This window comes from Zerene cesonia, chromosome 5 (genome assembly GCF_012273895.1).
Source record: "Zerene cesonia ecotype Mississippi chromosome 5, Zerene_cesonia_1.1, whole genome shotgun sequence".
Taxonomy (NCBI): domain Eukaryota; kingdom Metazoa; phylum Arthropoda; class Insecta; order Lepidoptera; family Pieridae; genus Zerene; species Zerene cesonia.
Genome location: NC_052106.1, coordinates 370,738 through 384,451, shown reverse-complemented (window position 1 = coordinate 384,451; position 13,714 = coordinate 370,738). Strand labels below are relative to the sequence as shown.

Below are 13,714 nucleotides of genomic sequence, written 5' to 3'. Positions count from 1 at the left end.
GCATTAAGTCGTTTATCTATTTAAAAGCACTTTAACACTAAATTGATGTCAACGACCTCTTTATTACAAGCACATTACGTGTGCATTGTCGCTGAAAATTTATTGTTTATCTGTTTTATTTAAAAAAGTAGAATCGCTCCATTTTGTTATTATTGCCCGAGTTAAAACGCAGGTGTTAAAGGTTTTATTATGGTTAAAGCTATTTTTGATTTATTAACATTAAATTTATGATGATCCGAGTATATTGTTTGTTGATCACTCTAGAATAAGCCGATTAAATTTGGTATTTGAAGCTATTTAAAGTGAGTTTAAATAATAACTTTCAAAGTCACTGACGTCCTACCAATATAAGCGTCATACCACTCCAAATTCTAAAAAGGCATCAGATGACTATAATTTGACTACAAATCGAACAAAAAAGAACCACGTTAATCGGATGAAAACACACGGAACTTTCGAAAACAAAAAAAAATATTGAATTGAAAAGCGTCTGCGATTTTTTAAGAATGTCGTTTGAAAATACGGTGCTTTTAAATAATTAATATTATATGTGTAATTATCTACCTATTGTATTGTCTTTAACCTTTTGTATTTTTGTATCCTTGTTACGTTTTCACGCAAAAATTACTGCACCGATTTCAAAAATTCTTTTACCATTAGAAAGCTGCAACATCACTGTATGACATATATGTACCACGGCCGAAGCCGGAGCGAACAGCTAGTAATTTATATAGGTACGGATATTTAGCAAAGAACACCTTTGTCGTTCATTAAAACAAACATGATATAGCGCTAGTCACAGAAAGCCGAGATTGTGAAATTTCACCATAACTCAAAACGCTGAGAATATTAAATTAATATTGTTTATTTGAACGATTCCGTCCGGTGTACGTTTCCTGTTTATTTTAGTTCGTGAGCGGGTTTTACATTGACTGCGCAACCGTTTTCATTTTGTAGCTACAACTTCAGTATTTGCCTATGATTTATAAGATTCGAATGGAAAATATCAAAGTTTGAATTTGATTTTGATAATTAATACCGGTCTATAGGTGTATTTTTATTGCTTGCACGCTTTTATTAGCTTCACTTGTACGTTTGTAATTTTGTATATAACCGACTCCTTGAATGAAACATGATTTTGACCCACTTTAAGCGGACAGATTCCATTAAAATTTTCTACACTTATTTAAGGATCGGTGACAATAATATGTTATCCTGGATTTAGATAAGATCGTCGGGATTAAATAGTTTCCTTCTGTATGTTTAAAGCAAATAATAGATTGATATGATTCAATTATTCAAGCGTGCAATGTATATTTATTGTATTGGTATCTTATCACTCTGCGTTAACACATTATTTTTACCCAACGGCATCAGAAGAAGGTTTTATTTGTCTATAAGTAGCTAAATAGATGTCAGAAAGAGATTACATAATACATAAAAAATTAAAATAATTGAATGTTGGGTCTTACAACCAAATTATATTATAGTTCTCAGATACTTATGAATATTTCATATAAATATATAAAACACATCTTAATAGATAGAACTTAAAAGTATGATAAATATGATCAATTATAATTCCTGAGATATGCACATGTAAAGAAAAACAAACTCTTTAGTCTTTTATTACTAATATTTTAAAATTATACATATAACTTATATTCATAGTTGCCAAATTTTAAAATAAAGGGTTGCTTATTTAAATTTTAAAACATCTACTATAAGATATTTACCTCGACTTCGTCCGGATTGCTCCGGGAATAAAAAATTGTTTATGCCGCCCCTGAACAGTGTAGCTTTCTCTTAATGAATGTTCTTGATTTAATCAGCACTTCTAAAGATTACCCTATACAAACATACAAAATTCCGAATTATTTTCTATACAATATTATTAGTATGAGTAAAGATACAAGAGGAAAACAAAATGGTTTCAGTAAATGTTCATATTATCTTACGATTACCGTAAATCAAACACATCGAAGCTTCCAAATTAAACCATCTAAAATATGGGGCCGAAATTAATGAAATAAAGTTACATTTTTCGGATCACGGCGTATATTTATAGTAGCACGTGAAAGGGTTGATAATTTAGGGTTGTCACCAATTAGATGTAAATTTAAATTGTGTTAAAAGAAATTTTAATTTTAATTTAATCCTTAATGTTCTTCCTATTCTTTAAAATTTCATGAATTTCAATTTAATTTCAAATCGAATGGTTAAATTTTAGAAGATTTTCATAATATCGGCTTACGGAACGCAGTTTCCATACAAATTGACAAGCAAAGAAGTCTGCTGATATATAGAAAACAGCATACGCAACAGTACGATTTCCCTAAATGAATTTTTCTTCTACCCTCATTTTATGAGAGAATCGTTAAAAATAATTATTAGTCTATACTACGTTAGGTAGTGGCTACCAGGAGGTACTATTTACCTCTATAAATTCCTCTTTTATTCCACATATTTTTCCATTATATTCCAGCGAATCAGGATGAGTTTCGTAAAAATCCTGTTTCCAACTAATATTATAAACGCAAAAGTTTGTAATCATGGATGGATGGGTGTCTGTACTCTTTCACGCGGAAACAGCGTATCGTATCTGTACGAAATTTTATACAGAGATAGATTATAGTCTGAATTAGCATGAAGGCCCCTTTTGACCTGTGTACCACGCGAGTTACGCCGCGGTTTACAGCTAGTGATACTTGGGAACATAACCCGTCCGCGCTTTCGCAGACAATACAAACATGCGCCAGCCCTGATCGTAATTAAGAGCAGGGGTGAAATAAAAAACCGGTAATAATTGCAAAATGAATGGCCTTCCAAGTTGAAATTTATGTCCCACCCGGGCCAGGCCCGAATTGAATATTAGATAAGCCATTACAGGACTCTCAAAAATCTCCGTGCCGTCACGTACATTTTAATGTTTAATTTTAACTTGTTTAAATGATACCGGCGCTGGGGTTATGTGAAATATATCCGGAATTTTAACAATTTCATTATCAAATTTTGTATGGGGATATTTTTTATCAATATAGCCTCCATGTTAATCAATATATTTGTGCCTGTTTTTTATTTCCCATACGTTTTAGCGTAACTATCCAGTTAATCATTCTTTAACTAGTGACAATCAGCTAGCTTCAGAATTTGTATAATTTATCTAACACTTTATTTTATATTTTAGACGATAAAACTGTATTACCATGTAGTAAAAATATACTATCCATGTACAAGCAATTTTTAGTTATACTAGTATATTATCTGTGGTTCCATCTAGATTTATTATGTTTATCTTATACCTTTAAACGAGCAAGTCTTGTATATATATATATATATATATAAAATTGGAATCTCGGAATCGGCTCCAACGATTTTCATGTAATTTAGTATATAGGGGGTTTCGGGGGCGATAAATCGATCTAGCTAGGAATCTTTTTTAGAAAATGTCATATTCGTGTTTTTTTTTAACAAATAGGAGGCGATTGAGTAGTCCCAATTTATTATGACTCTTCCTGACATCTATTGGCGAATAATAATACTATAAATGCGAAAGTTTGTGAGGATGGATGCATATGTATGTGTGCGTCTATTACTTTTTCACGCAAAACCTACTGAACCGATTGCAATGAAATTTACTTCGTAGATAGCTGGACAACTGAAATAACACATAAGCACTTTTTATACCGATATTCCTACGGGATACGGACTTACGCGGTTTCAACCGCGGGTCACAGCTAGTTTATTACCTAAAAAGCTTTAAAGCGCTATAAAGTTTCCGAATCATCTTTTATATAACAACCTGTTTTAGAAAGCATGTACGCGTTTTTTTTTGTTTTTAAAGCAGATGTCAAATATATCATAATATAATTATTTAAGACATAACTCAGGCCGCCCTTCTCGGCTCCGTTGATTAAAAAATATTGCGTCAGGTTTTAGAGAAACGTCGCGAGTTTTATATAAGATGAAACACAAGACTACAGCTGTTAGAACACTAGCTGGAGTCTGCGACTTTGTCTGGTCTGTTAAAGAAATGTTATCTTGTATAGATTCATATGAGAGTGTTCTAGTTATGTTTGATGAAAATCAGTCTATGACAGCTGGCAAAATGGCGGGTTAAATATTTAATCACATCTCTCTTAATATGGATACCAGTTAATATTAACTGTGATATGGGTATGAAATTAAAGGGTTTGTCTACAAAATACTAGACACTATATCAAATTTCTAACCCAAGAAGACTTGCAAAACATAACGGCATCGAGGTCATCAAAATCTTTAATTAAATTTACTTATTCATTTAGAATTTCGACTATAAATATTATTTATCACATAATGCGCACATATATATTATATAATAGCTTAAATTTTATTTATTTATGATCGTCCCATATTTATTTACTCAAAACATTATTTTTATATGCACTAATTTTTCGAACGTGTCTCTATAATAATAACCACTATATAGAACATAGTCGCTTTCTCTTTCTGTTCCTATGCCTCTGTATGCTTAAATTTTTAAAACTGCGTAACAAATTTGTACGCATTTTTTTAAATAGATAGAGTGATTGAAGAAGAGTTTATATGTTATAACATCTTTTAAATTACTCCGAATTTAACGCGAGCAATGCCGCTGCAAAAACCTACTATAAAATAAAATACGAATATAGGTATGGCACCTACTAACAATAGGGTTAATATGGAAAACAGTTTCCTGTAATGTAATATAGGAACAAATGATATGTGTAATTAAACAAAGTGCCTTTAATTCTAGTGATGATTAATATCATAGTAGGTGTGGTCCGTGGGCATATAATTTCACGTTCGAAATAGGTAGGTACCTAAATATGATTGTACAGATAATAAACGTTTCGTAGTTTCCCTTGATTAGGTGGTACAGGGCTCCGTAATGACTAGTCCTTTTCCACACTTTTTACTTTTTCATGTGTAATGTATTCTTTGAATGTTATTAACATATGAATTAATTAAATACGCGAAGGTTTCACACGGCGTTACGAGGTCTATCATTGTGTGCATCAATTATACATTCATTGTTTTAAATAAATAATAAATAGTTTGTAGAAGTCCAATCTCTTAAATATTCAAGTATATGCTTGAGAATATTTTATATTATCTATGGTTTAATTTATCCGTGTAATAACTGGGGATATATTATATTACATTTTTCATTACTTCAAAGTAGGAAATAGACTAGAAAATACCTTTCCATTCTAATCTGAGTATTCATGTGATATTTACAAAACTTTTCAAGCACAATACACACCTATAGACCTTTATTTATATGAGATTGAGTAAGTTTATCAATTATCATAGTATATATTGTTTTTAGAAATTAAAAACTTTTTAACGGTTTTTAACGGGGAGACAGTCTCCCCGTGACCACGCTCGCTGTAAAGTGTTCGAAACGTCGGGTTAATAATATAATGAATAAATCGCGTTTAAAATCCGTTAAAAAGTTTTTCATTTCTAAATGTATAATACTCGCGTAAAATCAAACACGAGATAATACTATATATTGTTTTGTTTACAGTACATTCTTTCTGCTGGTAAAAAGCTGGTAATATTATTACTCGTGTGTTCTTTGGTTTAACATATAATAAGGTTTCGTAAAGTTTGCAAATTTGTCGTGTACAATTTTGGAAAGAAGCTACTCTATTCGACTGAATCTATCGACGTATAACTGAACGGTATCTCGAGTATCAGAGACAAACACAAGCCCATAAATCAGCCAATTACCAAGTAACAAGATCGTTTATTTAATGGCTAAGGTGCATTAATGGTCGCTATGTTCGTCTAAAAAGCCCTTGTGTTCGGTGATGGATCATTAATTCTTTAAGTTATTGTTCAATGCTAATTTTATGGGTTTACATTATTAGTTCATTAGTGTTGTTGAAACGTTTTTTACTAGATGTTGTCCAGTTGCTTGTTTTGTGAAGTTAACATTTCACAAAATGGCTGCCACTTAAGACGCTGATATGAATTTCAAATGTTTTTATTAAGTTGCTATTACAATAATTTTATCTTTTCTGTTTTAATATGAAATGCTTTCAAGATTTTGGCGATGTAATTAAATAAGTTTTGTAGTGGACTGTCGTTTCGTGTGTAGATGTATCATAAATAAATGTTTTATTGTATGTGGTAGTCGAGCACGCTTCGGTACGAATTGTTCGCACCGGGGAAGTACCACACCTTACAGAAGACCGGCGTGAAATCGCATACTGCTGTGTTTCGTTCGGTGAGTGAGGGAGCCGGAGACCTTGAAAAAGTAAAGAGAAGAACATCTTTTTCCTTACCTTTCCTAGTCCTTTCCTTTATTCCTCTTGCTATTCCTTTCCTTTGTATGTAAAGGAGTAAAGTCTGTAATTGACCTTACTCCTTTCCAAATGGTCATGGACGTTACCATCAGGCGACGCACCAGCACCATGGCCGACGATGGCAAAAAAATGTAAATACGTTATTTTGGTAATAAATGCAAAGCCTTAATTCCCTAATGCCATTGTTATATATTATAAAGAGAGCTTGATCATCTTTAAAGCAATATCAATCATGGAAATGGGAGTGGGTCTGTCATCTAAGATCAAAATAAAATCCGTTTTTATAGTAAAGAATTACTTTTTATTTTAGTACTAAATTATACAGGGTGGATGTACTGTACTATGGTAGATCTGCTTTATATAGCTTTTCTGTTGGGCGTAATTTTATTATTAATTATTTATTTAAAATAGCAAGCTTTAAAGTGTAAGGAAGGGAGCAATAAACCTACAACATAAAAAGTTAACCTTTACACCAGAAGTTGTAAAATCACAAGAGAAAGCACATAAAACATGGACGTATGCAAACCACATGTGTACGGTGTCACTCGCATTTGGGATACAGAACTATCGCAAGCGAAAATCGTAGTTAACTAAACGAGATAAGGGCTAGTTTCGCTAGTAGAATTATTTCAGTTAATAGGATAGCAGCGCATAGTAACAGTTCATCTGTGATCAGCCAAATGTAGGGCGGGTTGTTGAACCCGTGTTGTATGTTATCAATTAAAGATCACACTTGGCACTTTGATAATATTAGATTAGGTTATAATTTTCGTATGCTGACGATTGTTTCTAGAAGTTATTTGATAAATGGGCGATAACAGGATATAAATCGTGGAAGTTAATTTTGAAAAAGTTATTTACTGCAGGAACATTGCAACTTTAACTAGCTAACAGTTAGAGGTAAACATTTGGAAAGATTATAACATCATTGTGATTCTGTGAAGGTAACGAATTTGTAAATTTATAATTTACTCGTTTCATTGTTATCTAAAATCTATCTTTCGTGATCCTGTATCTTCTTTAAATTGACTTTTATCCATAATTATATAATTACATGTTATTATATGTTCTAAATTTATTGTTATTTCAAAAATTATGTAATAATATGTTTAAATTCATATGCCCAATATGTAGGTAGCTTTGAAACGTCAATAGCAAAATGTTTTAAAATAATTCATCCCTAAAAAAGAAAGTAAAACTCCTGTAAAACAAAAAGGTTCCTGCAAAATATGATGAAAATTAAAATAAAACCTAAATATTAAAGAATCAAAAAAGTGAACATTAAAATAAACAAAAATAAAAAAGCTTTTTGACGTTGGAGGTGCTGGGATTTGAACCCAGGACTTTCAGCATGCGAAGCAGACACTCTACCACTGAGTTACACCCCCGATATGAGGCATGTCGAAATTACGCTACTAAATCCCGTTCAAGCGTCTACAAGACAATAAAAATCTATTCAATGTTCTCTGTAGGTATACGCGTATTTGAGAAAAATCTTAGTGTTGGTTCTTTTATTACTTAATAGATAAATAGCAATTAAAAAGGAGATTTTTCTTTATTTAATGTTTGTGTAGTACTTTTTTTCTTAAAAAAACTAGTTTAGCTAAGGCTTGAACCATCTTCACAAAAGGTGGAGATTCTAAGTTCTCTATATTCTTTACCTAAAAATACCTAAAAATAGGTTGACTATTTCTAAGCCCTTAAAGCTGCAATAAACTATACCAAAAAATAAATATAACTACATAGTATAAAACAGTCTCAGACTCAGTCTCAGTAAAAAAGTCGCTGTCCGCCGTCTGTGTGTCTTTATGCTTAGATCTTTATAATTACGAAACAGAATTTAATGGGTTTTTATAATGCATAGAGTTATTCAAAAGGAAGGATGGGTTTATTAGTGACTAAGGGCTGCTAGTTATAAATGAATCAAAGTTATCATCCACTAGGTGTGCCCCGCGGTCTTACTCATGGTTAATTGCAATTCAGATTATAGAAATTGCAGACCTTACGCTTCTACAAATGCTGATTGATAAGAGGAATAAAGGAAAGGACTGGGAAGGGTAAGGAATAGGATATGGGCCTCCGGCTCCCCGACTTACCGTACGAAACACAATATCATGCTATTATTTCACGCCGGTCTTCTGTGGGGGTGTGGTACTTCCCCGGTGCGAGCTGGCCCAATTCGTGCCGAAGCGTGCTCGACACCCACAATAGATTAAAACGATGATGAACACCTAAGATTAGCGCGTTCAAACAAACAAACTATCTCTTCAGCTTTATAATATTAATATAGATTTAACATAGAACCGCTACAATACAATCACACGGTTTCCATTAAACCCATCAAATACGGTACCATTAATTTGGGAGTAACAAATCGTAGGGTCCGCAAACAGACGGACAACTTTCATATATACGAATTGCTATTGTTGCGATAATTAAGTTTAAGAGAGGTAGCTGGCGCCGGCGCTTTCTAACATCAGCCATTTATGTACTGTCGGGTTGAGAAGTGAGGTTTTATATAATCCATCAAAAAATGCTCGTCTGTTACTTGCTCAGTGGATTGTGGACTGGGACCTCACAGGGGACCTGTGTCCTAGCAGTGGGAGCATATGATGTTGATGATGAGTTATTTGAATACATACATATATTGTTGTTCGGATTTAATCGCTGGATGAGCAACTTTTGGGCAATAACACACAATTTTTTAAGGATAGAAAAAATTTTATCACAGGGCGGAATTCGGGCCTAGCTTATTTAAATTTACATGAACATTTACACACATCAGTAACCATTGCAAATCATTTTCGCAGAAAATTCATCCACTTCAGTCGGTATGTATTCTCTTCTTCTTTCTACTCAATTGTTTAACCTATCCTATTAAATACATCCTACTAATATTGTAAATGTGAAGTTTTGAGATTTGATATTATTTGTGGGAGTCGAGCACGCTTCGGCACGAATTGGGCCAGCTCGCACCGGGGAAGTACCACACCCCCACAGAAAACCGGCGTGAAATAGTGGCATGCCACTGTGTTTCGTACGGTGAGTGGGGGAGCCGGAGGCCCGTTTCCTTTTCCTCACCCGTCCTAGTCCATTCCTTCTTTCCAGTCGTTAATCCTTTCCTTTTCCCTTACCCCCATAAAAGCGGGCGGCGCATTCACAGAGGTACTACCTTTGCGAATGTTTATGGGCGGTGGTGATCGCTTACCATCAGGCGAACCACCAGCTCAGCTGCCCGCTATGACATAAAAAAAAAAAAAAACACCAGAATAAGACATGCTACAATACTTGCGGGTTCGTCCGCAGGTGAAACCACGCGGCGCAGCTAGCTAAATAGAAAACCACTTATGCACTCGACTGTCCGGGTATAGTAGGCCACACCGCGCCTAGCAACACCGGTTTATCAGCAAGAACACGGAGCGATACAAACAACAATTAGTTTCACACGACCGTTCCAGAGGGCCGCCATTTCGTGACATATTCAATTGTCAATTTGTTTCGTGCTTTCTTTGATAAATGCTATAACGGCTCGTGTTTTATACTGCAGGGTCAATCAGGGTAATTGTTAAATGGGGTGATTGGAAAAATATCCTAATGATTCTTTTGTAAAAAAACTATAGTCTAGGAAATTTCTTAGATGTTTTATTAGAAAAATTGGGAATTGTTTCCAATTACACTAGTTTATACTTACCCTGATTAACTATATGGTAAAATTTCGTAAAAAGTCGTGCTTCGCCTATGTATACTCTTTAATAAACATACAACAACTAGAGCCGGTTTCACTGCTCGCTAGTAATGTCTCTGACAGCCTTATTGTACTTTTTTTAAGTGATGTTTTATGCATTATTCACTGTTTTAAGTGATGGAGCTAATCAGAAGATATCAAGTAGTTGTAAAACCAAGCCATATAATCTCAAAAAGATACACCAGCTCCTGGTAATTTAACCAAACAATCTTGTAATCACTACACATAGGTAAAATTAACATACATGTATTACAATGTTATTTATCCGTTATTTATAACCTACTAGCTTTTGTCGTGGCTTCGCACGCATTAAATTTGCAGCAGATGAATAGATGTTATTATACATATAAACTTTCCTCTTGATTCACTCTATCTATAAAAAACTCCATCAAAATCCGTTGCGTAGTTCTAAAATTTAAGCATACTTAGGGACATAGGGACAGACAGAGAAAGCGACTTTGTTTCATACTATTTAGTGAAGAGTTAAAACCAAATAAAGAGCGAAGAAAAACACAAAATATCGTAATATCATCAATGAATACGAATTTCAGCAAACTAAAAAGCAATTTTTCCAACCGTACATTTTAACGGCAACTGACAGGTTATCCAGGAACATTTTTGACGTGTTTAATTTCCCCCGGATCCCCAACCCGATACGCGATACCGGCGAAAAGCTGATTTATTTGCGCTCAGATAGAATTGTGCTCAATGGACTGCGAAACTGATATTTTGTGACTAGCAGAATTTTAGATTTTGACTGAATTTTTTGTATTTAATGCTGCGGCGGTCTGTCTGTGTGATAAATACGAAATTTGCATCCCTGCTCCCCCCAAGCCTCTCCCAGTTTACTCTTTATGATTAGAAGTAACCTATTTTTAGCGTTGTTTATGGTTTAGATTAAAAACACCCTGTTTGTAGAAATATTAACATTCAATTAAATTCTAATAAAAGCTATATGATGAAATAAGTTTTAATGAAAGCTACATGTAGTCTAAACGATTGTTTCTCTTACACCATACATCTGCTAATTGTTACATCCGTTTAGGCGATATATCATTGACATCTTTTTTGGCGGCAAAAAGAAAATAGTCAATAAATATAACCTCAAATTAGGCATATATACGAGTCAGGTTACATAACACTTCCTACAATATGTTATTTACAATAGTGACATAATACTTTGGTTACCTCACCGAACATTTACATAAATTATAGCTTTTTTTTACCAAATTGGGATGTTTGATAATTTCAAAATTATTGCATTATATTGCGGTGCTATATTTTTGGATATCTGTGGTGTGGGATATGAAAAAAAAAATTGTCATTTATTCAGATAGATTTCCTTTTACATTTTTTGGAAAATATTATGTATTTTCTGACGATAGTTCTTAGGTTTATTTGATGAAAATCAAAGATGGCCACCACCAAAAAACGTCAGATTAATTAGTAATTTTTTCATCAATATTGGTATCACATTAAAATGCTAGTAAAATGCTATGTCAAATTTCAAATTTTATATGGCCGACATTAAATATTTTTCAATAATTTATTCTGTTAACACAAATATTGTTTTATACAAAAAAAAATCCTTGTAACAAACCAATCAGGTATTGGTACAGGAACTTACAAAAAAAATCAACCGACTTTTGTCTAATGATAACCTTAATAAAAATTAGCATTATTAGGAAATAATAAAAAAATCCACGTGTTTGGAGGTGCTGGGATTTGAACCCAGGACTTTCAGCATGCGAAGCAGACACTCTACCACTGAGTTACACCCCCGGATGCCCAGGAGCTCAAATTTAAAAGTATATTATATAGAAAAAGTAACCACTCTATTATAATTCAAGAACTTTAAAACTATGGATAAAACTCTTAAGAACTAAACTGAATTCAAATGGGACCACATTAATAGCAGCTTTTGGAAAGGAAAAGAATCATCAAAATCGGTTCACCCAGTCAGAAGTTAAGAAGTATCAAACACAAAAAAAATTACAGTCGAATTGAGCTCCTCCTTTTTAAGAAGTCTGTTGATAAAACGATAGACATACAGACACACAAATCGACTTCCCAGTAATACCAACCTTATAGGTGAATCATAATAAAAATTTTTGAATTTGAATTTGATTTTGAATTTGAGTAATACTTGTATTAGCAAGGTCCGCATCGATGTTTCTAGCAACAAATCTAACAATCGACAGGTGTATCAACAAAATGATCAAATTGCAACACAAACGCTTAGCAACACTTATATTTTTCGCATTGAGGTAGGTTCGTATACGGGTCGATGACTTTATACATTGCAAATACGTACAACAAATACGTTTGTATATTTTCAACCCTAATAGAAGGCGATAGAGTTCAAAATCGCGGAACGCTTGCATACGAAATGCATAGCTAAGTTTGTGTTGTCTATTTTATTCAACATTTTGCGTTTGTGTGCGTCGTGCGATAATAGTAGTGTTGTGCAACGTTAGCTAAAATTGTCGAAATTTCACGTGTTCTGTTGTGTTGCCCAATGCTCGGAAATGATGATTAGGGTTTATTTAATATGCTAAATTGTTACACGAATGTGGAATTGTTTGTTTTGTAAGGCATTTAAGTTATGTTGTTCAGAATGATTGGCTTGATTTGCATGTGTGTTAATTTTTGTAATTGTGTTGTAATTGGAATAAATGGATTGTATTATTGTTTATTGTTTCCTTCTCAATTTTTTTATTGAGATATAGTCGTAGTTTTAATTAGAGGTTGTTGTATGTTAAAATAATTGGACATTGAATATTTTAGGAATGGCAGTTTGGTCTACGTTTTAAAAAGTGCCAACAATTTTTAGTTTATTTTAAATAAATATAGTATAATATAAATAAATATAGTATGTATGTGACTTTTGGAACAGGAATGTATGTCTACGTAAATAATTTACTTTATAATGCTATGTAAATTCAACCAACAAATACCTTATCCCAACTTATTTCTGCTGTCTCGTAAGTCACATCCGATTGCAGTGTCGATAAATCAACATCGATAACTGCATCGATACATCGCTAAGCCCCCGGGCACTGCACTCGCTCACATTTACAATTTTCGCCTAGCAACTAAAGTGAAGGCAGATCTCCCCCCTACCACGCGACCCGTTCTAATTTCTTTGCGACACGTATCGCTGGGCCCTGTACCACAAACGGAGTTATAAGCGACGTTTGTGTATAATTTTCTTATGTGACACATAATATTTATACAGCTTTACGCCCCAGCTTTGCTTATAGAAAATTATTAAGATAAGAAGCTAGTTAAATTACGTGTTTGAAAAGAATTAATTATACACTTCAGATTTATTACATGTTATGATGAATATATTATAACTTATTTAATTGCTTTCAATCATTTTTTAAGGAGTAGAAGGTATGAGAAGTGTAGACTTATTAATACTAACAAGATATACCTACTTACTCATATATATACCTTATCATTAAATTATATTATTTGGCAGATATATTATATAAAAATATAAAATATATTGTCATTAATTACAGTTTTCAGAAATGATTTTGGATATTTTCAACCTAAAACATGGAGGGGATTATCAATTCGACTGTATTTTTTCTGTTTGACACGTTACAACTTTTTACCGAGTGAA

The 13,714-nt window shown here is 33.1% G+C and overlaps 2 non-coding genes across 2 annotated transcripts; both read right to left on the bottom strand.

Moving 5' to 3' along the window:
* Positions 1–7,651: 7,651 nt before the first annotated feature.
* On the bottom strand, positions 7,652–7,723 carry Trnaa-cgc. Its single transcript has one exon. It is a non-coding gene; the product is annotated as a tRNA-Ala (tRNA).
* Positions 7,724–11,790: 4,067 nt separating this feature from the next.
* Positions 11,791–11,862, bottom strand: Trnaa-cgc. Its single transcript has one exon. It is a non-coding gene; the product is annotated as a tRNA-Ala (tRNA).
* Positions 11,863–13,714: the final 1,852 nt, after the last annotated feature.